General features: G+C 41.0%; 1 long non-coding RNA gene across 4 annotated transcripts in view; it reads left to right on the forward strand.

Annotated features, from left to right (window-relative positions):
- Positions 1-26,328, forward strand: part of LOC125644402 (uncharacterized) — a 356,210-nt gene that overhangs the window by 274,428 nt on the left and 55,454 nt on the right. For 3 of the 4 annotated variants that reach the window (XR_012664248.1, XR_012670415.1, XR_012664246.1), the window contains one exon: positions 25,913-26,079. The exons of the other annotated variant lie outside the window; for it this stretch is intronic. This is a non-coding gene — a long non-coding RNA (uncharacterized LOC125644402). The remainder of the gene's footprint in view (positions 1-25,912; positions 26,080-26,328) is intronic. 4 annotated transcript variants of the gene reach the window in all.

Here is a 26,328-nt window from a genome sequence, read left to right on the forward strand (position 1 = left end):
GGCTAGCGAAATCTGCCAGGAAACGCAGGACCCACGGAGGCAAGGACAGAGCTTTGTCACAATACTTTACCAGCTGGTTATCTGCATTCATCTGCTAGTTGGAGGCTGGCATGGCAGGGAATCCAAGCTATCTCTGCCTCGTGAATTAGGTGGAGATGTGACTGGCATGGATAGACTCATTTACTCAAAATCTTTGCCTACATTCAGCTTTCTGTGTTAGAACTTCACATCTAAGAGTTTACATACTGGTTTTTTTTTGGGATAAATAGGTTATGTAGGTTTGTAGCCAAGATCTGTGCCCTTCTGCAGTACAGATGACCATAATCATTCTGATGAAATCTAAGTGTTTTATAAAACACTGACATATTTTATTGGTGATTGAGTGATTCTTCAAAAGTTTGAAACTGCTGTCTGGCTCCCAGGGGGATTTGTGCTCTAATTGGTAATGATTTCAGGTTTAGTTTTATTAACATAACTACATTTAGAAACCTAAATCCATATTTAATCACTAAATAGGTGGCTTAATTTCCAGAAGCGCATAGTACACACAGCTCAGCTCCTCTGGAATTAAGGTCACCTGTTTTATGCCTAATGATGGGTTTAGATGCCTAACTTTAGGCACTCCCCTCTGAAAATGTTGGCCTCAGTCTTTCAAATGGCTGTTTAAAATAAATAGCAATGCCCTAAAACAAACAATCAAACAATATGTGTGTGGATGTGGGAGAGGGGATCTAAAATCGCTGATAAGATTAGATATTAACAGTTTCATCCTGCATTTATAACGCTATGAGAGAGTCATGTATGTAGTTGTGAACCTGGATTCCTTTTGTGTTTTGCTGTGCTGCAAATCTAGATTTCTTGCACTCTTTCTGTAAGTAGAATTCAGCAGCCATTTTGTTAGTTGAACTCCAATACAGACTGCCAGAAAACAGATATGTTTTCTCTCTCTCTCTCTCTCTCTCTCTCTCTCATGGAGACTTTTATTCATTCTTTTTGTTCTTTAATCTAAAACAAATTATTCAGACCGAAAGTACAGAGAAATGTAGCCCTTCAAATATAGTTTTAAAACTAGTCTGAGGAAATTTGATTTGGACCATGCTATTGAAGTAAGAAATCTTTTTCACTTTGAATACTAGTTGGTAATACACTTTCTTATGTGATAGCCACAACCTTGACTGATACTGAACTGGGGACCTTCAGAATTAAGAGCAGAAGTTAGTACAGCTTGAGTTAGGATTGAGTTTACAAGGTGAGAGCTGTAACAGACTGTCATCCTCTTTGGATCGATCTCAGTGCCAGACAGGTACTACACACCGACAAGTGGGTTACATCATAATAGTTTGTTCATGTTTGTTGAAAAACTAAAAATCATCAAATCAGTGCACTAAAACAGAGTATTTTAAATACAATATGGATGTCAGCCAAAACAAGCAATATCTGCAAAAGGCAAATTATCTCATTGTGATGATTCTTAATCAGATACTTGACCTGAGTAAATGCTAATGGAGTTATACATACAGTGGACATCTAGAGGAAAGCAGACTGTATTTCATTGTTTACAGTAATCTGTGCAAGCCTCACTTTGCTTTCAGACTCACTGATTACCCTGTAACTCAGCTAATCTGCAAAAACCTAGCCACAAGGGTGCAGTTATGTAGCACGAGCAACCACATGGAATTTATATAAATAAGTCTTGCTGTCTCAAGAGGCTTTTCATTTTTTTAATGCCACTAACATTTTGACAGTGCTTCAACCTTCTTAATAGTTATGTAGAAGTGCAGTGGGAAGCAAGGAATTCTGATTTTGTAAATAGAATAACTTGACATCCTTTCTTCAGAGAGGCTTATAGAACCTGTTATAATCATTTATTATTTCTATAGCACCTGCAAAAGGGATGAGTGTCACATTAACAGAGCTCTGTAGTTCCAAAGTAGGCTTTGGTTTAATAAAGTTAGTGTGCTGCTTTTTTTTTTTTTAATCTAGGTACAAAATTTAAGGAATAAAGATCAAGAGTAGTAGCTGGTGTAAACAGGTGTAGTAGTATTGGATAATACTATGCTGAGGACCTGCGCTGAAGTATGTGCTCAGAAGCATGAATCCAGCTTCCATTACAGCTTCCCCAACACACCATGATAGAATTTGGTTCAAAATAGAATTGTTTCATGTTTAAAAGTTGTTTTTTGCCCATCCACACTGAAACATATTCATTATAACACTTACTTTATTGTATTACTATTAGGGCAGGGACTTTTTTGTTTGTCAGTAAAGAGCCATCATTGATGCTTTGTAAATAATAATTAGAAATCTGTGTGCTTATACAAACTTCTAAACAGTGAACAAATACATTTTTTGTTACTGCATTTTTATTGCAGGTAGTAAACACCCCGACTTTCGTACCTGTGGTCTGCTCACAAGGGCATGCCCTAGCCCCAGAAAGAGCTTGAGTGTGTGCTAAGTTCTGTGCTGCTAACAGCGACTGCCTTTGGGGCAGGGAGTTTGTTTATAAACAGAGGCAGGGTGATGAAGATAATAGAAGTCTTGTCATTACATTTAAATTAAGGATTAAATTAAGGATCCTGAAAGCATTGCCAGGTGAAAGATAGGAAACAAAGTGTAGGAATAACTGGTCCTTTTTCAAAATGGAGAGAAGTAAATAGTACTGTCCCTCAGGGGCCTATATGGGGACCAGTGCTGTTCAACATTCATAAATGTTTTGGAAAAAGGGGTAAAGAGTGGCAAAATTTACAGATACAAAATTGTTTAAGATAGTTAAATCCAAAGCTGACTGCAAAATGTGACAAAGGGATCTCATAAAACTGGTGACTTGGCAACAAAATGTTAGATGAAATTCAATGTGAAATGGAAAGTAAACAGGAAAATATAATCCCAACTATACATACAAAATGATGGGGTATAAATTAGCTGTTACCCATCAAGAAAGAGATCTTGGAGTCATTTGCAATACTGGCTGCTTCTGGGGCAGTTTTGGTATCCCCTCCCCCAGCGGCAGGAGCTTTTTTTGGGGGGGGGGGGGGGCTCAGGGCTGGGGATTGGGGTGCAGGGCGGTGCTTACCTGGGGGGGGCTTCCCAGAAGGGCAACAGAGGCTCCCCTCCCTCAGCTCCTAGGTCCATGTGCCTCCTCTGCCTGCAAGTACCGCCCCTGCAGCTCCCATTGGCCATGATTCCCAGCCAATGTGAGCTGCAGAACCGGGGTTTGGAGCAGAGTGGAGGCAGCAGGTGGAGCTAGGAGCTGGACGTCGCCACTTCCCAGAAGCCAGTAGGGAACCTGCCCCAGCCCTGCCACTCCTCCCCCACCCCCACAGCACCCATGAACTCCCCTGGGCCGCCCCGCCCACCGAGTACCCATGGCACACACCCACCCCCAGGCCGCCCCACCCCCCAAAATTTTAATCATGGGTATATTGTAAAAGTCATGGACCGGTCACAGGCCATGAATTTTTGTTTACTGTCTGTGTCCTGTCCGTGACGTTTACTAAAAATACCCATGACTAAAATGTAGCCTTACTCCTGGGGGAATTCTCTGCCACGGCACATGCACAGAGTTTATGTCCCCCCGTACAGTTCTTTGCTTCCCTGAAGAAAAAAATACTTTCTGATGGGGAAGCAAAGGGAAGCCACAAAAGTGGTCATGTGATCCTCCCCAGCAGTAGGTTTCAGGTGCCCAGGGCAGCCAACAGAGAGGTAAAACACTGTGGGGCAGGGGCAGGACTGGGGAAGATCCAGCTGGTGGCTCCTACTCTGCGCCATTGCACCCAGAAAACCCAAGCAAGCCCCTGTGCATCCAGATTTCCCCGCAGCCAGATCCCCCCCACTGAGCCACCTGCACCCAGATTGCTCCCAACAGAACCCTCTCAACCCACAATTGGTCCCCGCACACTAAGCCCCTCCACACTTGGATCCTGCATGGCTCAGACTGCCTGCCCACACCTGGTGCACCTGGCACAGAGGGGCAGGGCCCTGGGGTATTTCTGGGGCAGGCCCAGTCCTTGCGCTGTGTCAGGGTTGGGTGCAGCCTCTGCACTGAGTCCATGTCCCGGGAAGGGTGGGGTGGGGAGCTGGACAGTGATCTCACCCCTCTGTGCCCCCAGTGGCCTATGACCCTCAATGCCATACTAGAGCCTCCACATTTATTTGTGAAATATTTGCAGAATTTTTGTAATTTTTGGTGCATAATGCCCTCAGGAGTAACTCATTCTCAATTTTTAAGTCTTCTAAAACTGATCTCCAGTTATCAGTGGGAGATATGCAACTGAATAATGTAGCTGTCCTTAATATACATCAAGACCATACCAGGGAACTAGATGTAAATAGGATTGCTGACAGTTATCCAGACAGCTACAGTGCGATGTAATGTCTTTAAACTGGACCGTTAGTGTAGACATCTTGTAGGTGATTGCAATGATTTTAATAGTCTGCAACTCATGATAATGTATTTATGTAGTACATAACAATTTAATCATTATTAAAATAGTAAAGATACCAATGATAGAAACACATTCAATAACTAGAATATGAAAGTGTATAAATATGCTGAAACTAGCATTACCCCCAAAAATTGGCAGAGTTCCCTTGCCCCCAAACAAACACACACACACAAACACACCTTCAAAAGCACCCACTGGCAAAAACAAAAGTCAGCACCTATGCTCTGCTCTCTCCCTTCCTTCTCTACCAGGGTCCCCATTCTCTACCCCATACCTGGGGCTTTGTGTGCACACATTCCATCCTCCCCCCTTCCTCTTCCTTCTGTCTGGAAGACAAGCCATTCAGGGTGTTAACATTTTTAACTGCTTTGGGAGAATGGGCAGAGCTAAGATGAGGGGTATTATGTTGGAAGATGTTAATGGCTGCCATCAGCTGCTCTTTGATCTATAGATGTAGAAGCTGCAGCAGGTACATAATCCTAGAGGGGGTACCTGAAAAGAATTTCATCTGCATGAAGTGCCGCCTGATAGCGCTGATGGAAGAAAAGATCTGAGGATTGGAGATGCAGGTGGAAACTCTGGTTGAGTTTAGAAGGGGCTTCGAGGAGATGATGGATCAAAGACATGAGGAGGCTGAAGGGAAAAGCTCAGACTTGCAGATGGAATCAGAACCAAAGAACTCTGAGGGGATACTGCTGGGTGAGGAAAGTAGACAGTAGAAGTGTGTGACTAAGAGAACCAGCCAGAGGAAATGACGGGCTAGTGAAGGAGAAACAGAGCTCAGGAACAGGTTTGTGGAATTGGAAAATGAAGAAGGGGCACAGCAGGTGGTCACTGAAGGTGAGAGGGCAAGGAAGAAGAGAAGAGCAGCTAGTCCCATAGGAAGAGGGGAAGAGTCAATGGAGATAACACCACCAAATATGAGCCCCAGGAGGATACAGGATGGGTTGCAGAGGATTGCAAGGGACAATAGGAATCGAGAGGACTTGCAGCCAGAGGAAACACGGGATAGACCGAAGAATCACACCATCACCAGGAAAAGGCAGGTCTTACTGAGAAGAACAGACAGGCCTGTAACTAGAGCTGATCCAGAGAACAGAAGGGTGTGCTGTCTGCTGGGTGCTAAGATACGGGATGTGGACCTGAGGCTGAAGAGGACCCTAACGGGAGCAGGAAAGAATCCACTGATTGTCTTTCATGTGGGAAGAAATGATACGGCTAGATTCTCACTGGAACATATCAAAGGAGACTATGCCAGGTTGGGGAAGACGCTTAAGGAAATCGAGGCTCAGATCTTCAGTGGGATTCTGCCTGTTCCTAGAAAAGGGCAACAAAAGTGTGACAAGATTATGATGATCAACAGATGGCTCAGGCAGTGGTGCTATAAGGAGGGCTTTGGGATGTATGACCACTGGGAGGCATTCATGGACAGAGGACTGTTCTCTCGGGATGGACTTCACCTGAGTAGGGAGGGAAATAGAATTCTAGGATGGAGGCTGGAACAACTGATTAAGAGTGCTTTAATCTAGGAATTTGTGGGAGATGGTTGGGAGATAGGTAATCTCCAGGTAATCTCCATGCCGTATTTTAACATTGAGAGGGAAGAAAATGAGTAAGAAAGGACACTGCCATGGGTAGGAGGAAGGGTAGTGTAGATACCAGTCTAATAGGTGATACTGGTGGTAAAATGTCTGTGCCTAAATGGGTAAAGAATGTGAGCAAAGGCAAACGGCCAAAATTAAGATGTTTGTACACTAATGTGAGGAGCCTAGGTAACAAAATGGAGGAACTAGAGCTACTGGTGCAGGAAGTGAAACCAGATATTCTAGGGATAACAGAAACATGGTGGAATAGTAGTCATGACTGGACTACAGGTATTGAAGGGTATGTGCTGTTTAGGAAAGACAGAAATAAAGGCAAAGGTGGTGGAGTAGCATTGTATATCAATGATGAGGTAGACTGTAAAGAAATAAGAAGTGATGGAATGGATAAGACAGAGTCTGTCTGGGCAAAAATCACATTGGGGAAGAAAGCTACTGGAGCCTCCCCTGGGATAGTGCTTCAGGTGTGCTATAAACAACCGGGATCTGATTTGGATATGGATAGCGACCTTGTCATAAACATACAATTAAGGGTAGCATAAAATCCCTCCTTTACCTGTAAGGGGTTAAAAAGCTCAAGTAACCTGGTTGGCACCAGACCAAAAGGACTAATAAGGGAAGAAGATCCTTTCAAATCTGTGGGGGAAGGGTTTTTTTTTTTTTTTTTTTTTGTTCTCTTTTTGTTGTGCTCTCTCAGAACAGAGAGAGGGACCAGGAAGGGAAAAAAACCTCTCCTAAAACCCTACCTGAAATAAACATCTAAGATTACAAAAATTGTAAGAAAAGGAAGGAAATGTGTTAGATTATCTTTTTGTTTTAGCTTGTGAATTTTCCCTATGATAAGAGGGAGCTTTTATTCCTGTGTTTTGTAACTTTAAGTTTTGCCAAGAGGGGAATCCTCTGTGTTTTAAATCTTATTACCCTCTAAAATTACCTTCCATCCTGATTTTACAGAGGTGCTTCTTTTACTTTTTTCTTTATAATAAATTTCTGCTTTAAAGAACCTGAATGTTTTTTAGTGCCCTAAAAACCCAAGAGTCTGGTCTGTGCTTACCTTGTTTACCTGTTTGGTTGGTATATTATTCTCAAGCCTCCATAGGAAAGGAGGTGAAGAGGCTTGGGGGCATATTTTGGGGAAAAAGGAACTCCAAGTGGTCCTTTTCCTGAATCTTTGTCTAACTCACTTGGTGGTAGCATCCAAGGACCAGGAAGAATTTGAGCCTTGGAAAAGTTTTTAACCTAAACTGGTAGAAATAAGCTTAGGTGGCCTTTCATGTAGATCCCCACATCTGTACCCAGAGTTCAATGTGGGGAGGGAACCTTGACAGACCTCCTAATGTTTTTAATGAAGTAAATACTAATGGGAATTGTGTGATCATGGGAGACTAACTTTCCAGATATAGACTGGAGGACAAGTGCTAGTAATAATAATAGGGCTCAGATTTTCCTGGATGTGATAGATGATGGATTCCTTCACCAAGTAGTTGCTGAACCAACAAGAGGGGATGTCATTTTTGATTTGATTTTGGTGAGTAATGAAGACCTCATAGAATAAATGGTTATAGGGGACAACTTTGGTTCTAGCCATCATGAACTAATTCAGTTCAAACTAAATGGAAGGATAAACACAAATAGATCTAGGGTTTTCGGTTTCAAAAGGGCTAACTTTAAAAAATTAAGGAAATTAGTTAGGAAAGTCGACTGGACTGAAGAACTTGTGGATCTAAAGACGGAGGAGGCTTGGAATTACTTCAGGTCAAAGTTGCAGAAACTATCAGAAGCCTGCATCCCAAGAAAGGGGGAAAAAATCATAGGTAGGAGTTATAGACTAAGCTGGATGAACAAGCATCTCAGAGAGGTGATTAAGACAAAGCAGAAAGCCTACAAGGAGTGGAAGATGGGAGGGATCAGCAAGGAAAACTACCTTATTGAGGTCAGAATATGTAGGGATAAAGTGAGAAAGGCCAAAAGCCATGAAGAGTTGGACCTTGCAAAGGGAATTAAAACCAATAGTAAGAGGTTCTATAGCCATATAAATAAGAAGAAAACAAAGAAAGAAGAAGTGGGACCACTGAACACTGAGGATGGAGTGGAGGTTAAGGATAATCTAAGCATGGCCCAATATCTAAACAAATACTTTACCTCAGTCTTTAATTAGGTTAATGAGGCGCTTGGGGATAATGGTAGAATGACAAATGGGCGTGAGGTAGAAGCCAAGCTGGAACAGCTTAATGGGACTAAATCGGGGAGCCCAGATAATCTTCATACAAGAATATTAAAGGAAGTGGCACATAAAATTGCAAGCCCATTAGCAAGAATTTTTAACGAATCTGTAAACTCAGGGGTTGTACCATATGAGTGGAGAATTGCTAACATAGTTCCTACTTTTAAGAAAGGAGAAAAAAAAGTGATCTGGGTAACTAAAGGCCTGTTAGTTTGACATCTGTAGTATGCAAGGTCTTGGGGAAAAAATTAAAGGAGAAAGTAGTTAAGGACATTGAGGTCAATGGTAATTGGAACAAAATACAATACGGTTTTACAAAAGGTAGATCATGCCAAACCAACCTGATCTCCTTCTTTGAGAAGGTAACAGATTTTTTAGACAAAGGAAACGCAGTGAATCTAATTTACCTCGATTTCAGTAAGGCATTTGATACAGTTCCACATGAGGAATTATTAGCTAAATTGGAAAAGATGGGGATCAATATGAAAATTGAAAAGTGGATAAGGAACTGGTTAAGAGGAGACTACAACGGGTCATACTGAAAGGTGAACTGTCAGACTGGAGGGAGGCTACTAGTGGAGTTCCTCAGGGATTGGTTTTGGGATCAATCTTATTTAATCTTTTTATTACTGACCTTGGCACAAAAGGTGGGAATGTGCTAATAAAGTTTGTGAATGACACAAAGCTGGGAGGTATTGCCAATACAGAGAAGGACCGGTATATCATACAGAAAGATCTGGATGACATTGTAAACTGGAGTAATAGTAATAGGATGAAAATTAATTGTGAAAAGTTCAAGGTCATGCATTTAGGGATTAATAATAATTTTTGTTATAAGCTGGGGCCGCATCAGTTGGAAGTAACAGAGGAGGAAAAGGGCCTCGGAGTATTAGTTGATCACAGGATGACTATGCGCCGCCAATGTGATATGGCAGTGAAAAAAGCTAATGTGGTCTTGGGATACATCAGGCATGGTATTTCTAGTAGAGATAAGGAGGTGTTCGTACTGTTATACAAGGCAGTGGCTTGTTTAGCCTAACCAAAAGAAGTCTGAGGGGAGATATGATTGCTCTCTATAAATATATCAGGGAGGGAGAGGAATTATTTAAGCTCAGTACCACTGTGGACAAAAGAACAAATGGATATAAACTGACCATCAGGAAGTTTAGACTTGAAATTAAATGAAGGTTTCTAACCATCAGAGGAATGAAGTTCTGGAACAGCCTTCCAAGAGGAGCAGTGGGGGCAAAAGACATATCTGGCTTCAACACTAAGCTTGATAAGTTTATGGAGGGGATGGTATGATGGGATAGCCTAATTTTGGCAATTAATTGATCTTTGACTATTAGCGGTAAATATGCCCAATGGCCTGTGATGGGATGTTAAATGGGGATCTGAGTTACTACAGAGAATTCTTTCCTGGGTGTCTGGCTGGTGAGTCTTACTCACATGCTCAAGGTTCAGCTGATCGCCATATTTGCGGTCGGGAAGGAATTTTCCTCCAGGGCAGATTGGCAGAGGCCCTGGGTTTTTTTTTTTTGCCTTCCTCTGCAGCGTGGGGCACGGGCCACTTGCTGGAGGATTCTCTGCACCTTGAAGTCTTTAAACCACTATTTGAGGACTTCAGTAGCTCAGACATAGGTTCGGGGTTTGTTACAGGAGTGGGTGGGTGAGATTTTGTGGCCTGCATTGTGTAGGAGGTCAGACTAGATGATTGTAATGGTCCCTTCTGACCTTAACGTCTATGATTCTATGAATATTTTTAAAGCAAATTTTAAACTAAGGTCCTGTATACTAACATGTTCTGAGTAAATACTACAGTAATGCACAACCGTTTTTGTCGGTAAATTCAGAAACTGACAGTATATAACTGGGGGTTGTAAAATGCCTGTTAAATGGCTTCATTACCACTTGAATGGCTCTTTAACAGTTTCAGTGTTGTGCTAATAGGTCTGGAGGCTGGAAGGCTTTTTCACTTTTAAGTACTAGTTCCCTCCCCCCCCTCCGAGGAAGACTCACCAGGCAACAGCAGCCAGCTGTGGTGGGAGCCTGCAGGAAGGGTCAGAACAGGGATAGGAAGATTTAGTAGGGTGGACACTAATACCTAGGGGTGCTCCAAATTGTTGGGTGCCCAACACAGCCGCATATGCTGTGTATGACTAAAGACAGCCTTGCCACCCCTGATTTTCTCCTCTCAGCTTGACTAAGAGAGAAACAGAATATCAATTAATTACAGAAGGCCTCACTTCACTTGGCTAGTAAATGGGGCTATCACATGAGCCTAGTATGAGTTAATGATTGTAGGACTGGGCACAACATTTCCAAACACAAAAAAAACACAGCAGACTTGTTTGTGGCAGCTGTCATTATTTAGACATTTCTATTTCCTTCAGTCTGTCAAGATACTTTTCTGCATTCAGTCCACATGACAGTAGGAGTGTGTAACTGATACATTTCAGTCATTGTCACTTGAATGTCCATCCAGAAATTCTATCCAGCTGAAACTATGACAGCGCTAGAATATGAAAATAATTTCCTACTTGGTGGCATGTCCAACATCACTGTGCAGAAATCACTCTTCACATTTTCCACTGATATTTTCTCTGTGATTGGGTGAGGAGTATGCAGCATGTAGAATATTATTATTTGATGGCCACATAAATGTTTACATTCGTCTATCACTTACTGCCTGTCATCTTGCAGGTGCTTATCTTTTTCTTATTTCCTGTGTGCGTTCTATGTTCTCTGTACACAGTGTAGTTGAATTTGTTTCAGTCCCCGGATATTAGAAAAGGTGGGTGAGGTAATATCTTGTATTGGACCAACTTCTGTTTGAGAGAAACCAGCATTGGAGTCACAGCAAGCTCTTTGTCAGGTATGTGGAGCATCACAGATAAAGGTAAGGTGGAACAGATTGTTTAGCATTCACACATATTCTAAGGGACCATTCAAGGTAGAGTGGCCCATTAATACCTCTGCAGACATAAGACAAGAAGCAGGGGTTAGTGGGTTACAGATTGTTGTAATAAGCCATGAATCCATGAATTCTTGTCTCTGTTCAGTCCATGATTTTTAGTGTCTAGCGGAGTTGTGAATTTAAGTTCCTGGACTCTGCTAGACATTGGACATTTTAGAAGAAATATAAAACCTCTTCCATCAAGGCTTACGCTGGCCTCTAATTATTATGGGGTAAGAGAAGATTGCCATTTGAGACAGGTTCCTGGACTGATTAGACCACAGTTCTTAACCAATATGGTAATACTTACATTCCTAATGTGTATGTGTGATCTTCACAAAATACTTACCCTTCTGTTTTACCTGCTTTGAACAGTGAAATGGTTAACAATGTTGACTTTTAATATATCATAATTGGCAACTGATTCACCACCCATTGAAATAAATGAGGCAGTTCACATATCTCATTGTTTAGGCTCTCTGAAAACTCAAGCAAAAATCACTTCATCAGTTACACACTAGGGTCATGTTTCCAAGATTTTTTTTTTTTAACAACCATAACAACTAGAAAATTTCTTTTTTGTATCAAGGGCACACACCCCACTTTAGAAAACCTCGACTTCCCTCTGAGTGATCTCTTTGAACTAAATAGGACTATTGAAAATAAAATCATACCCAGCAAAACTGGCTGGCATACACAAGTTTTAGATAAAACACACACAACAAAAGTGGTACATTTTTATTAAAAATGTAAAGAGATATTAAACATTTGAAAATTGGAGTTTTTTAATATGTTGGCTTTTTATTGAGGTCTTTAGATATTTAATATGCTGTTTCAACTAGGAACATCTCATTTCATTATTTTTTAAAAAAAGTAAAATTGGCATCTGTGATGGAATGCCAAATGGAAGAATTGTTTTTTTTCCTCTTCACCCCCAACTTTCTTTAAGTTGGACAAGTTTTCAGATTCTCTGCAATGTATGGCAATTTTCTTCTTTGATGTAGGTTTGGTTGATTGCTTTTAATATGTATTTCTTTTGATCTCAATCTCTCTCTCTTTGTGTGTGCAGTTTTCTCTCTGTTTATAGTTGTAATGAAATGAACTGAGCTAGAAAAGTGACATCTCTAGCAGGAGATTTGATTTTGTTTGGATGGTTTATTTAGATTTCATACTGTTTCTTGATCCTGAGTTTGTTTTTTTTATTCCTTACTCTGTGGTGATTATTTTCATTTCTAATGGTGTCCTTTCCCCTTCCTCCCCTGAGCACCTGGGTGGAGGGGAGGGTGTGAGTGACAGAGATATCTTCAGAACTCAACCTTTGTTGCCTTGCAGTGGTTGTACATAGTTACACCTTGAGGGTGTTATTTCAAACCACACATTTATATGATCACTAGAAGAAATTCTATGCAAATGTTGCTTTCTAAGTACATACGGTGCTGGTCTGTGATGACCAACCCCATGGGTTAGGGGTTCTTTTTTTAAAAAAAATTGATTTAGGGAACAGATAAATTGCAGTAAAGTCCATACTCGGGAGTCAGGATTGTCAGGAGAGATGTTTGGGTCAGGCTTCTGGAATTATGTGATTCACACTGGGTATACTCAGATGCTTACCTAAGATATAGTCACTGCCATATTAATTATATCCTATTTCCATAGCCACTCTCCTACTAGTACCTATCTCGGCAGCTGTGAGGCAGGTCAGAGAGGACCTTTTACACTCACTTACCAGCTTCCAGATTTCTGGCACCTCCTATGTGCCCTAATATTCCTACTAACTGTGTGTCATTCCAGTGCTAATGGATTTTTGTCTTCATGAAGGGAGAGTGTGACATCAACAATATGGGGGAATGGAGGATGAGAGGGATAATTTTCACACAAACAGAGGAAAAAACACTTGAAAATTATGTGGAAATAATTCCTTGCTCCCATTTGTATGTTAGCAGGGTACTGATTGCACGTGCTATTTTGTGAGGGAATTTGCTGTAATGTAATTAAGGAGCCAACACAATGAAGAACATACTGCATTCAGTGATTAAGAAGATACTCATTTCAGTCAGTCTAATGGTCTGCCATAGTGAACTTACTCTGCAAACACTGGGGGGCCTGATTATCCACCGTCTTGCACCTTGCAAATATGTCTGTGCAAAGGGAGGGGAAAATGTCAAAGTATAAATGTCTGTGTTTTGTACCACTTTGTCGGGGGTATAAATGAGGTGTTTATACCCCTGCAAGGGTATAACAGGATTTCTCACATGTTGGCAGATTTTCTGTTTGTCATATCACCAGATTTACTCAGGTGACCTACATTAGAATATAGCTGAAAAAGTACTAAAACTTCCTCTCTATCTGCAGAGCCATTTCCTGCAGATGATGGTTTAGTTTCCCTAGGGCTTGTACAGGTTGGTGAATGCTATACATCCCTACATCACGGAGGCTCCCTGTGCCCCATAGGGGATTTTCTGCAAGAAAAGTGTTTCTATTACCACCCTCTATAGAATTTTGTTTTGGGGGGCAGGTGGGGTAGAAGATTTCACTTACAATGGGGGCCAATGGAAATGCCACAGTAAAGGCTACAGAGGGAATGCACTTGACTAATATATCCCCCACTGGTTCTTCCTCTGCCCTCTGTGTGTCCTGCATTACCTACTTTTGGACATGTACCTGTCTCCTACAGCATGTTCCTCACATCCAAGTGCAACTGAAGCTGCAAGGGCTTTGCCATGCCTCAAGCTTTTCCAGCTGGACTTTCTACCCCCGGGAGTCTGTGCATTGACATATAAACAGTGAATCTGCCCATATCTCTAAAAGGGATGATTTTAATTTTCAGAGAACCACCCAATGAACATATCAATTACAAAACCAAATGGTTAATATTTGTAAACAGTCTGAGTCCTGATGCCAGTCCCATGAGAACTTTCAGACATCAAGTTAGTTGCAGAATCACCCCCTTCCTGGGTTGTGGCTTTATTGGTAACTCAAAAACTTCAAACTAAATACCTGCTCTGAGTTTACCTCCAGGGTCTCCTCTGAACTCCTTAATTTCCTCTGGGCCTAAGAGATTCCCACTTCACTATGTCCTTATTGGAGCCATGTACAGGCAGTCATTAGAGTGTGTGTGTGTCTGTGTTAGGGGGCAAGGGGCTTGCATCCAAACCTGGAGTGGCTCTTATATTCCTCTCCATATACTTTGCTGCTGCCACCCCGTTAGTCTTGCTATAAAACCTTTTTATATGGTCAACTGCCTATATGCTCCCAAGATGCATGTTGTGAAAGCAGATACACAAAACTGGTTAGAGTTGCAGCCTGTAGCCCTTATATGCGTGGCCTCTCCTATGGTCAGATGTACTAATGACCACAAGAGAGGCTGCTGGATTTCTACAAGCTGCTCACAGAAGCATGAGTGTTGGGGGTGCTGCTGCACCACGTGGCTTAAAGTGGTTTCTATTATATGTAGGGTTTACACAACATTGGTTCAATGGCTCTCAGCACCCTTTGTTCCAGGGACCAGCAACCCTGCACAGGAGCACATTTGCAATAGGGAATAGTAGCATGCTGCTCACCCCATTCTCATTGTTTTTCTTCTCCCCAGACTAGCCTGGCACTGTCAGATTTAGAAACACTGATCTAAGGAGTTGAGTCATATAAGGAGGCAGGGTGTGGGTGTTTGTGTGTGAGGCATTTTCAAAGGCACAAATGGAATTTGGGTACCTTATTCCCTTTGAAAGTCAAGGTGTAGTGTTGGGGACTGTGCCTTTAATAACAGAGCTTTCCAGCAAGAAAATATAAGTGGGAAGGTGAAGCTCTTGTTGTTAGGCGCAGCTAGTTGGAACCAGATACTAATTAAAGTGGATCTCTTGCAAGCACCTTAATCACTGAGTGGTCACAGAACACTGCATGGTACCAGGAGCAAGAAGAAATGGAAAAAAAATAACTTCTCTATTCTTCTGCTCGGGGTAAGAGCTCCAAGAGCTGCAACTCTCTGGAAATGTGGAAGATAACTGGAGGAAGTTCAAACAGTGCTTTATTCTGAAACTTCATGCAATGTGTGCCAGTAAAAAAGGAAGACTTTCAGAAGGTGGCCTTTTTTGGATAGTGGCTGGTTTTGAAGCGCTTGATATGTTTAATAGGTTTTAGTTAATTCATGCAGAGGAGACTAATATGAAATTATTACAGAAATTTTGAGGAGTACAGCGCTCCTGAAAGATGTGTGTTTAATTGCAGGGTACAAAATGAATGTGAAATGGTAAAAGAGATTGTAACAGAGGTGAGGCTAAACAGCCAGTCTTGCAATTTTGGGAGCCAAGTTCCTAATGATAACCCAGATCACTATGGGAATCGAGAACAAAAAGTTTAGACTAATTGGGCGAGGGGGGCAGGGATAGCTCAGGGGTTTGAGCATTGGCCTGATAAACCAGGGTTGTGAGTTCAATCCTTGAGGGGGCCATTTAGGGATCTGGGGCAAAAATTGGGGATTGATCCTGCTTTGAGCAGGGGGTTGGACTAGCTGACCTCCTGAGGTCCCTTCCAACCCTGATATTCTAGGATTCTATCCCTTGAATAGAATTTGACAAGCAATTGAAGTCACCCAGTCCAGAATGAAGCTTATGGAGGGTTAGGGTTGCCAGTCCCCCGAGGTTGTCCTGGAGTCTCCAAGAATTAAAAGATTAATCTTTAATTAAAGATTGTCATGTGATGAAACCTCCAGGAATACGCCCACCTAAAATTGGTAACTCTAAGAAGGGTAGACAGTGCTTTTATACTGGAGACATAAGAGAAAACAAAATAGTACAAGAAAAGAGACCCGAGGCAGAAAGGCCTGTGCAGGTCAAAGTCAGAGTCCAGCAAAAACAGCACCTGGAGCTGCACTTGCTGTGGCAGCCAACACAAGTTAAGACAATGCCCAGCATGTGAGAAAAGATATAAGAACTGCCCTTTGCAAGAGGATGCAACCACTAGCAGAGTGTGGACAAAGAGGAAGACGACAGCACCACAAGCTCAGATTACTTTTTCATTGGCGCAATGGACAATATTTCAGCGCAAGGTGAATGGAGTATCAATCTGAAAGCCAATGGAATATCTCTTCCTTTAAATGGGACACTGGTGCACAGGTGCACATGTTGCCAGAAACACTGTTAGTAACACTAAAAGAAAAGCCACAGGTAGAAAGTAAATGGGTAAAACTCAGGGTTTACAGTGGTGAGTTAATCCCTACTAAGGAAGCATGTGAACTAAATGTAGGGGGTAAAATATCAGAAAAAATAATTTTGTAAAAGGAAAAGAGTGCCCATTATTGTGTTTAAAAAGTGTGTGAAGTCCCTCATCCCATCAGGAAGATGCACTCATTGGAGGGGCAGGGAACCAAAACAACTGAGAGAGTTTGAGGATGACTTTCAGGAGATAGGGAAACTCTCAGTGCAGAATAGAACTGAGAGATCCCAACTGTCCCACAATTCACACCTCAAGAAAAACTCCCCTTGCCCTGAGGCAGAGATTAAAAGAAGAGCTAGATAGACCCCTTGCTCTGGGAATCAAAGTGAGTAGAAAAACTGACAAAGCGGATACACTTGGACAGTGTAGGAAAAAACGATGGAAACCTTTGCTTATGTATAGACTCATAAAATTAAATATATTAAAAGGGAACACTTTCTACTACCTATAAGGGGAGACATTTTTTGGGAGATGGCTGGTGGCAAATATTTTTCTATTTTTGAAGCATCGGTAGAGTTCTGCCAGTCACCCTTACAAAAACAGAGCACACCGCTGTCCACATTCAACAACCTCTTTTTGGGAGACCCTTGATCTGCAGACTGCCATTTGGGTTGTGTTCAGATCCTGAAATGTTTCACTGGAAAATGCAACAAATGTTTGATGGTCTAGAGGGTACTAAGGTATATATTTGACTTCTTGCACTGAGGAAACAAAGTAGAAGAGCATGACCAGGGGCTCCAAGGAGTTTTGGAAAGAAGCAAAGCTGCTGGGTTAAAGCTGAATGAAAACTATGTGCAGTTGAAATAAAATATCTGAAAGATAAGTTAACACAAAGGTATATAGATAGATCACAGAAAGGGTGAAACCATCACCAGTGTATCTGCCTCAACAGATAAGGAAGAGATAAAAAAATCCCTTGGAATGGTGAATTATGTAGAGAAATTTGTGCCTAATCTAGCTGTCTGAACCAGCACCCAGAGAACATTACAGTTAAAAGATGTCCAATGGACATATTGTAAATCTTAGTGAAGAATTTGGGAAACTGAAATGGTTGATTAAGAGCAGGGGTGGTAGAAGCATCCTGACAGTAGGGGAGACACCAGTGCCCAAAACATAGCCCTGTCCCTGTACCCTCCCTTCCCCAAAGGCCCCACTCCCACACTGACTCTTCCGTCCCAAGACCCTCTCCCTGTCACTCACCTTATGGCTGGTAAAAAGTGGCCTTCCCTGTTCCAGCACCCCTGATTAAGAGACCATTGTCCTGAGGTACTAGGACAGTAAGCACAAAACTAAGTTGTCCACAGATGCCACCGAGGGTATTGATGAAGTCCTCTTACAGAAACATGGTCAAATTGGAGACCTGTGGCTAGTGTGTCACAGGAACTAACACAAACTGAATGTAAATAGTTTCAAAAAAGGAGGCTTTGATCTTAGGTCAAGGATGTAAAAGCCTCTCATATCTTTATACATGTGAGACTGGTGTTAGCTGAAACTGACCATAAATTATTTATTGCCGTTGCCAAAAGATGCATGGCAAACACTGCCCCAGAGACTACAGAGATAACTTTTTCAGATTCAAAATGTCTGATTTCAAATTGAATACAAACCTGTTAGAGATTTGGTGGTTGCGGACACAAACTCTAGAGCATTTGATAAAAGTGAAGCAAGATCTAGAGCTAGTTTTTGGACATGTCAGTCTGATTTTTTTAAAAAATCAATTTGCTTTCAGACAAAATGTGGATTGTGATTGCCAAAAGTACTGCTCGTGGTGAGACTCTGATCTGTATTTAGCACTGTTAAATTACAGAATGGCAACAGTGAAGCATGGGTTGTCAGCTGCTGCTGCTGTGTTCCACCAAATACAAGAACGCCAGCACTGCTAGAAACTCATGTCAGTCATTTGGGGGGATTTTCAGATATATCAAATTGGAACAAGATTCATAATAAACCACATCTCTGGCAAGAATCTTAATTACTGAGTGATTGCTGAACACTACAAATGGGAATTGGGTTCTTAACTACCCTTTGTGCTTTGACAATCTCCCACCTTAAAATCTTAACTCTGAATTATAACATTGGGGTTAAATGGCTATAATTTTCCAATAATTCTTATTTGGAAAGTAGCAACTTAGATTTCTCATCCTATGTTTGATGTCTGACATACTGGTAAAGAGTTCAGATATCAGCACTGAAATCTGAACTGCTGTTTGACTTCCCAGTGACTGTTTCAACATAATTTTCTTTGCTAGTTACAGAACCATGTAGATGCACATTTGGTGCTGGAAAATGCAAGAAAAGTGATTTAGGGGCTAATTATATAGACAGTTGTTTAGCAATAGTGGCTGCTGATGCACAGATGTTGGTCAGTGTCAGAATACCTCCATTTAGCTTTTGCTGCACTCTATGGAGTATGTCTAAATCTACATTCTGTGCAAGCATGCAGAGAACCACTTGCACAATTCCCAAAGTTTATCCATGCTCAGGAAACAAAGCGATGTTCTGAGGTATAAAGTGCATGCCCTTGCTCTGCGACTGCTGTTCCTTATTCTGTAGAAGCTCCATTGTCTCTGTAGCAGGTCAGAGGGTGCGGAAAAATTGCTTTAGACTCTGAGATGGAGTAATGTACACTGGAAACCAAGATGCCTGCAAGGGAAAAGAAACAAACAAACCACATGCATTACAATAAGACCCATCATACATTCTCACCACATCCTTTAGATCTAGTGGTCATTGTCATATGTGTGCATGGTAAAGTGCATTGTGCACGCATGTCTACATTGTTTAAAAACCCTAGTGTATGTGTACTTCCATGCGGATCTGGAAAATAAACTAAATATCTTTCACAATCCATTGACAGATAAGTCATTGTCAGGAAGAGGGTGAGAATGCATGAGAAATTACCCAGTTCTAGTTTTGGCTGCCTTTGTAATAACATGATAAAAACAGAAGACAGTATTAAAAGAGGCCCACCTCGTTGGCATCCTGACTGATAGTCCAATATGGATTGTTCAGAAAAGGGCCCATAGTTTCTCTTTCCCCAAGCTAATGTGCTCATTTACTCTACATTAAGGACTGAGGGGGAGCAGGAAAGCTTGTGTTGACTGAGAGTCAATTTTCTTAAAAGGATAACATATAGGGAGGGAGGGAGGGAGATATGATATAACATAAAACACTCTGACCATGATTATACCTGCTCTTAAGGGTGCACATGTGCGCACGCTCTCTCACTCACGCTCTCTCTCTCCAGACTGTCTTAACAATTGATGTACCTGACTCAGATAATCACCAATTAGAAGATTATCATTTTTACTAATGATACTCCATAGTTTTTCATAAATCAGGTAATTCACCCAGTAAAGAGATATAAAATTTAAGGCGGTTAGCTATATCCATAATGGATTACTTCTTCCACACATTGTTAGAACCACTTAAGCTCCGCCTTCAAGCATAGGATGTTTAATATTTATATTTTTAAAGTACTGTTAGAAGGTAAAGTTTGAAGAAATGTAAGACACTTTTCGATCACTATTTAGAACACAAAACTACTTGTTTAATACCCAAGTTTCATTCTTCAAATAAGTGTTTAACTCCTTTTTTATTTTACCTTTAAATTACATTATTTTCTCTGTGCACTTTGGCATTAAGATCTCACTAGGCAAAAAGTAGGCATACATAGTTATGTGTTGCGTTGAACCTTTTTATGGATTGAGTTAAAACTCCATTGAAATTGGTGGGTGTATGAATGTGCCTTTCACTTAAGATAGTTGTGAGACCATTAAGTGGCCATACCTAAAGTAAGGCCTAATAGAGCCTGCCCAGGAGTTTTGCATTGTGTGGGTGACAGGTCTTTTTTCTGAGTAATGTTTTAGGTAAAGTGTGTGAGGGAAGAAAGAACAGAAGATGAGGACAGACAAGAAGAGAGAGAAGCAGAGGCAAAAAACCCAAGAAAGCCAGTGTGTCCTTGGAAAAAGTTTGAGAGTATGCTTCTGGATTTGCTGGCTAAGGAGGCTTCTGGCTGTGACCCAAGAAACTGCTTCCTTTTGTTCCTGGTTCTTGCTACATTCAGAGAAGCAGGAATTGGCTATTCCTTGTAAATAAGCAAGACTGCATCAAAGAAAATACCGACTGGAATATTCCTGGAGTCCCACACATTCACTAGCTGCTCAGTTTACAAAAGGGAAACAGTACAAAAGGGAAACAATACAGTAGCTCTATCAACTTAGAGGAAAACAAACTGTCCAACTTTTTTGTGTGCTATTTTTTTCCCCCAAGGATAAACTCAAACTTTCAGCCAACATTTTCAAAAGTGGCTACTGATTTTGGGTGCCCAACTCAAGACTCCTTAAAATGGGCCCAAGCTGTAGAGAGAGTACACTCCACTCTTTTAGAAAATCAAGTCCCTTTAAGACATCTCAAGTTCGGTACTCAAAAAAGGAGGCATGCTATTGTATTTAGAACTTGGGAAACATGGAATATTTTCATGAATGTAGCTACAGTGAATCCCATATTGAGGACTTTGAGTATCGGGGTAGAGACTGAGCTAAAATCTATATTCAGTGCACAGTTGGAGTAGGGTCACCAGAGTGATAGGTCCATTCTGATCTGTGTTGCTAAGCACACAGTTGGCTGAGTTTTGGTCCAATGTGAGTTTGTCAGTGGGCAGGGGGAGGTTGTCTACCAAAATAACAAGTGCTGTCTTGGTACCATGCCTCGGTCTGAAGGCCGAGTGAGCAGTATCCATGATATGGCAGCTGATCAGTAGTGACACTTTTTTTTGTGGTTAACTTCATGATTAGCTTGCTTAGAAAAAAGGTTAAACACTGGCTGGTAGTTTATGTCATTTGTAGCATTAAGTGGTGCATTTTTTAGTGTTGCTCAGATTGAGTTCTTTCAGATGGGTGTAAAGTGTCCCTCAAGAAAGTAGGTCTGACAGTCTGTGTTAATTGGGGTCCTAGACATCCTCTGCTCTTTTATAACCAAGAAATGGCAGGAGGAAATATCATAGACAACGGACATGATTGCTGTCAATTCTTCCGTGAATTCTTGTGGGATTGAACCTTGTGCTGCTGGGTTAAAACCAATCTCTAACTATTAGAGATCATCAGAGGGTGAGATTACCCCACATCTGCCTACTGTAAAGTTTTTACACCTTCCTCTGAAGCATCTTGTTCTGGCTACTGTTAGAGATGGGATACTGGAATAAATGTACCTTGGGTTTGATCCAGTATGGCAATTCCTATGTTCCTATGATTGGATTGAATTCATGAAAGTAGGTCACTGTATTTCTGGGCCTGCTCTTGGCTCCTTTTGGTGGTGTATAGGGCCATCTGAGATGTAGGTGATCATCTTGATGAATTATGATGATTTCTCACAGTGAAAATTAAATGTCTGAAGGATATTAGAATCAGATGAAATCCAGGTGTGATGATGTAACAAATTTCCTATCTCACTCTGTATTCAGGAATGACTGTCTTTCATTGGCATGACTATTTTGAGTGTTCATGTGTGCTATTGCGAGGTGCTTTGTGTGTGTGTGTAGCAGAATTTCCTGATACGTTTCTGATATTACTGTTTTATCATGTGATTGCAATTGATGAGATCTGGTATGATGTACTAAAAAAAAATGTAGGTTTCTGAGAAGCGCCACTCTAGCTGAGTGCAATTCACAGAAAGGTATACTCATATAGCAGGGCAGTTTTGTGCTGAAGAAATGACTCTCCTTCCGTGTGTGTGTGTGTGTGTATGTGTATATATATATATATGCGCATTTTGGCACATATAATAAAGACTTGGAAAATCTCTTGGTGACACATTTCTGTATATTCTCTCCTATAGCTGAATACTGGAAATCAAAGATGCAATGTACTCTGAGTCATTTAAAAAGCCCTTAGAATTTCAATCTAATTTTATTTTTCACCAGTTTTACTCTAGTGTAAAGCGTTGATTTCAGTGGGGTGACTCCTCATTTACACACTTGTCAGAAAGCAGAATCAGGCCCACAAAGATTTGTAGCCTTTCCCTGCTCTTTTTTTAATAGAGACCTTGCATTCACAAAGAAAAGATAAATTTAGGAGAGACATTAAACAGATGTCATTATCAAGGCTTGGAAAAAGCTGAGCTACTGCTTATAATCATTCGTATTAAAAGCTGTTCTTCAGAAACCCAAGCATTTGATGATTTGATTGTTATGATGATTGTCTTAGAATACTCATTTCCTAGCTCTTAATATGTGGTGGTGATCTGAAAAATTAAAGGCAAAAACATTTTAAAAATTGATATTTAGAGTTGAAGTTCAGGGAAATAAGTGTGGGATTAATGATGAGTCTGGTCTCTCTTCCTGAACAAACATTTTTTTCCATTTAGATCTTAACTTTAACAGTTCCTACCAACTGCTCATAGCTTTTTTTTCATATTGATATTCACAATATTTTGAAAACCATATTATATATATTCAAAAATTAGAGCTTCCAGATTAATAATTAGAAATCTGACAGAACATGCCCTACCTAAACAAAATTATTTAAAAGAAACAAAGACCAAAGTGCACTTGCTAAAACTGGGAGCACTCCAGAATTGGATGTGAAGCACTATAGTAAAATTCATGCTGGAAATTGACTCTGCATTAATAAATGGAATCTAAATAATCATTTTATGTAATTCCAAATTATTATTCAACATTGGTGCTAAAATACCATCTGCACCTGATAACTCCAGTAAGAAATCAGAATTATAGGCAGTGTGTGTTTGTAGTTAAGGTTGCCCACCACTTTCTGTTATCAGACCCTACTTTTGCTTGTCTAGAACATTGTCAAACTAACAGTTTGGGCTGAAATTTTCCACAATGGGTATGTTTGCTAACTTTTTTCTTTTTAAAATTTCAGCAAAAATGGTTCCGCCAGTTCTCAGCATGAGATTAGGGAAAAAATACATTGTGTTGTTTGTTTGTTTAAAAAAATATGTACAGCCATCTTATTGAGAAGCTCTGGCTTTGGACCAGGAACTTGAAATTTGTCAGAGAAGTGGTCCTGTCCGGTTTCAGAGTAGCAGCCGTGTTAGTCTGTATCCGCAAAAAGAAAAGGTGTAGCTCACGAAAGCTTATGCTCAAATAAATTTGTTAGTTTCTCAGGTGCCACAAGTCCTCCTTTTCTTTTTGAAAAAAAATCTCAATTCACATATGCTCAGTAAACACTGCCAGATTGTTTCATCTGCATTGAGGATACTCCATCTCCTCACAGCACCTGTGCGCAAGTCAAACTGCATATGTACCATCCCCACAGAGCAACTGTGCACACTCCATCCTTCCCCTGCAATTGCTGCTTCTGGCTGCCAAGGGCTGCTGTGGAACAAGATCTGAGAATACAAAGGCTCTCTTCAATGTCCTCAGTACCCCCCCTCTTGGAGCCCAGGTAGTACAGAGGGGGGAAAGCCTGACTGGGATGCAGAGGAGCGAGAAGCCAGGACTGGGATGAGGAGCCAAAGATTGTGAGGGGATGAGGAGATAGGGCAGGGAGGACTGAGATTAGGATGCAAGTGTGGGCAAAGCAGGGACATTGAGACTGGAAAGTGGAGGTGAGGGGGTAAAGTGGTGCTGGGGACAAGGACGGGAGACTGGGGCTAAGACGCAAGACGATGCATCAGGAGAAACTGGGACTGTGTCAAGTCCTCTCACAACCTGAAATAGAATCTACCATTCTGGAGCTCCAACATTCGAGGTTGCCTAGGCTCATCCTTCCCTCTGACGACTTCCCCATGCTGCTCTCCCAGGTGGCCACTAATGAAACTGCCTGGTGTGACCCTGAGAAGAGCAGCTGTGAATACAGGGTTCTGGGAGTGTAGGAGTCGGGGGCAGAGTAGTGTTCTCATCTATCCTTCTGATTGAGGGTAAGGCCCCAGGCAAAGGGACACATGCATCCTGGAGATGAATGCACGGCTGCACACATGGTGTCAACAGGCAGGCTTTGGCTTCCTTAACCATGGGGTGCTGTTCTGGGAAGGAGGATTGCTGACAAAGAGATGGAGTCCACCTGACCAAGAAGAGGAACAGCACCATTGGACATTGACCAACCTAGTGAGGAGGTCTTCAAACTAAGTAAAAAGGAGGGCATTTGACAAAAGCCCAGGTTTTTTAAAAAGTAACCTTAACACAGAACAAGATTTGTGTTTTTTTGGGGGGAGGGGGAAGGTCCACAGAAATAGAAAATTACAATAAGGTCTTAGGAGGAACAAGAGAAAAATAGGTATGTGTGAGAATCTGCTCACCATCTTAGATGCCAGGAGTATGGGAAATAAATAGGAAGTGTTCAAACTATTAGTACATAAGGTAAATTATGATTTAATTGGCATAATTGAAGTGTGGTGTGATAAATCTCATGGCTGGTATACAGGGTATTTCCTAACTTTGGAGTGCCTGACTTTGGAACCTTAACATTTTTAATTTTATTTTTTTGCATGAAAAGCCCATTCTAATTTTTATAAGATTATATTGGCATTTAACCCATATGTGTCTGTTTCCACATATTAAAAAAAAGTATTTATATCTACCTATTTCCATCCCTTTTAAGGGTGTTGGCAAGATTAAATAGACTTTAAAGTTGAGCTATCTGAAAAATTTCAAATCTTTGGACTATTTAACAATTGTGTTTTTTTTTTTTTTGCTTTGACTGGTCTGTATACTGTAATATTTTTTCAAAAATGTGAAATATTGATGAGAAATAGTTTTGAAACAAATTGAATATTTTAGCAAACATGTTTCTGCATTTTGCATTCAGTTGTGTTTTAAAGCTGTAAATTGCTATATAATTGCTTATTTTGTTGTAATAATTCATTTTTAAAAGTCTCATCAGAAATAACTCTCCTAGTAAAATGCATGGAACACTATCTTTACATTTCTCTCTCTCTCTGAAAAGAGAACAGATAACCATTGTGACACTGTACCCCATATTCTTCACAGTGATGAGATATGATTATGGCATAATAATGATGCATTTTGTACAAGACACGTCATGTAAAGTGTCATTGGAAAAGTTATGATTTGCTGAATATGATTATCTTATTTGTATGCATGTATCATTTTTGTATTTGAAGTTCTAAATATTGACTATATATCTATTTCACATATAGTCAGACCTGGGTGACACCCACTAGGCAAAATGCTTCTAGTCTAAAATGCCAGCTGTGTCAGGCCTATTCAAGGTAATGGGCCATTAGGAAAAACAATAGGCTTTAGCAAAAGCGTATCCCCCAACTGGTAAGCATTCCTGAGAATGTTCCCGACAGCCTGTAAGTAATGGCTGCTATGACTCGGCAAGATATGCAAGACATGAGACCAGACCACATGACTCTGAACTTCATTTTGTGATGTCTGCATTTTTCCACAACTGGTCTGGGAACCAAGTTTGAAACACAAGGTTCCCACCATATGCTAAAGCTATATAAGACAGGGAGTGAGATCATCTATTGTTCTTCACTCCCCACACAGGAGGACTCCTGGTAACACTGGAGGAACAAAGACTGAACTGGGGGGAAAGCTGGACCCAGGCTAAAGGGAATTCTAGCCTATGTATGAAAACCTGGGGATGCCAAGCTGCAAAGCAAGTGCAGCTTCTGCCTTGAGAATCTGCAAGCCTGCTTGTATCATCAGTCAGGGTGAGAGATGCGAATTCAGATCCTATCCTTCTAGTATGTTAATTGTAGTTTGCATGTTTGTTTATTTGCTAAGTGATCTGCTTTGATCTGTTTGCTATCACTTAGAATCATAGAATATCAGAGTTGGAAGGGACCTCAGGAGGTCATCTAGTCCAACCCCCTGCTCAAAAGCAGGACCCATACCCAATTAAATCATCCCAGCCAGGGCTTTGTCAAGCCTGACCTTAAAAACTTCTAAGGAAGGAGATT

Source organism: Caretta caretta, chromosome 1 (genome assembly GCF_965140235.1).
Source record: "Caretta caretta isolate rCarCar2 chromosome 1, rCarCar1.hap1, whole genome shotgun sequence".
NCBI classification, from domain to species: Eukaryota; Metazoa; Chordata; order Testudines; family Cheloniidae; genus Caretta; species Caretta caretta.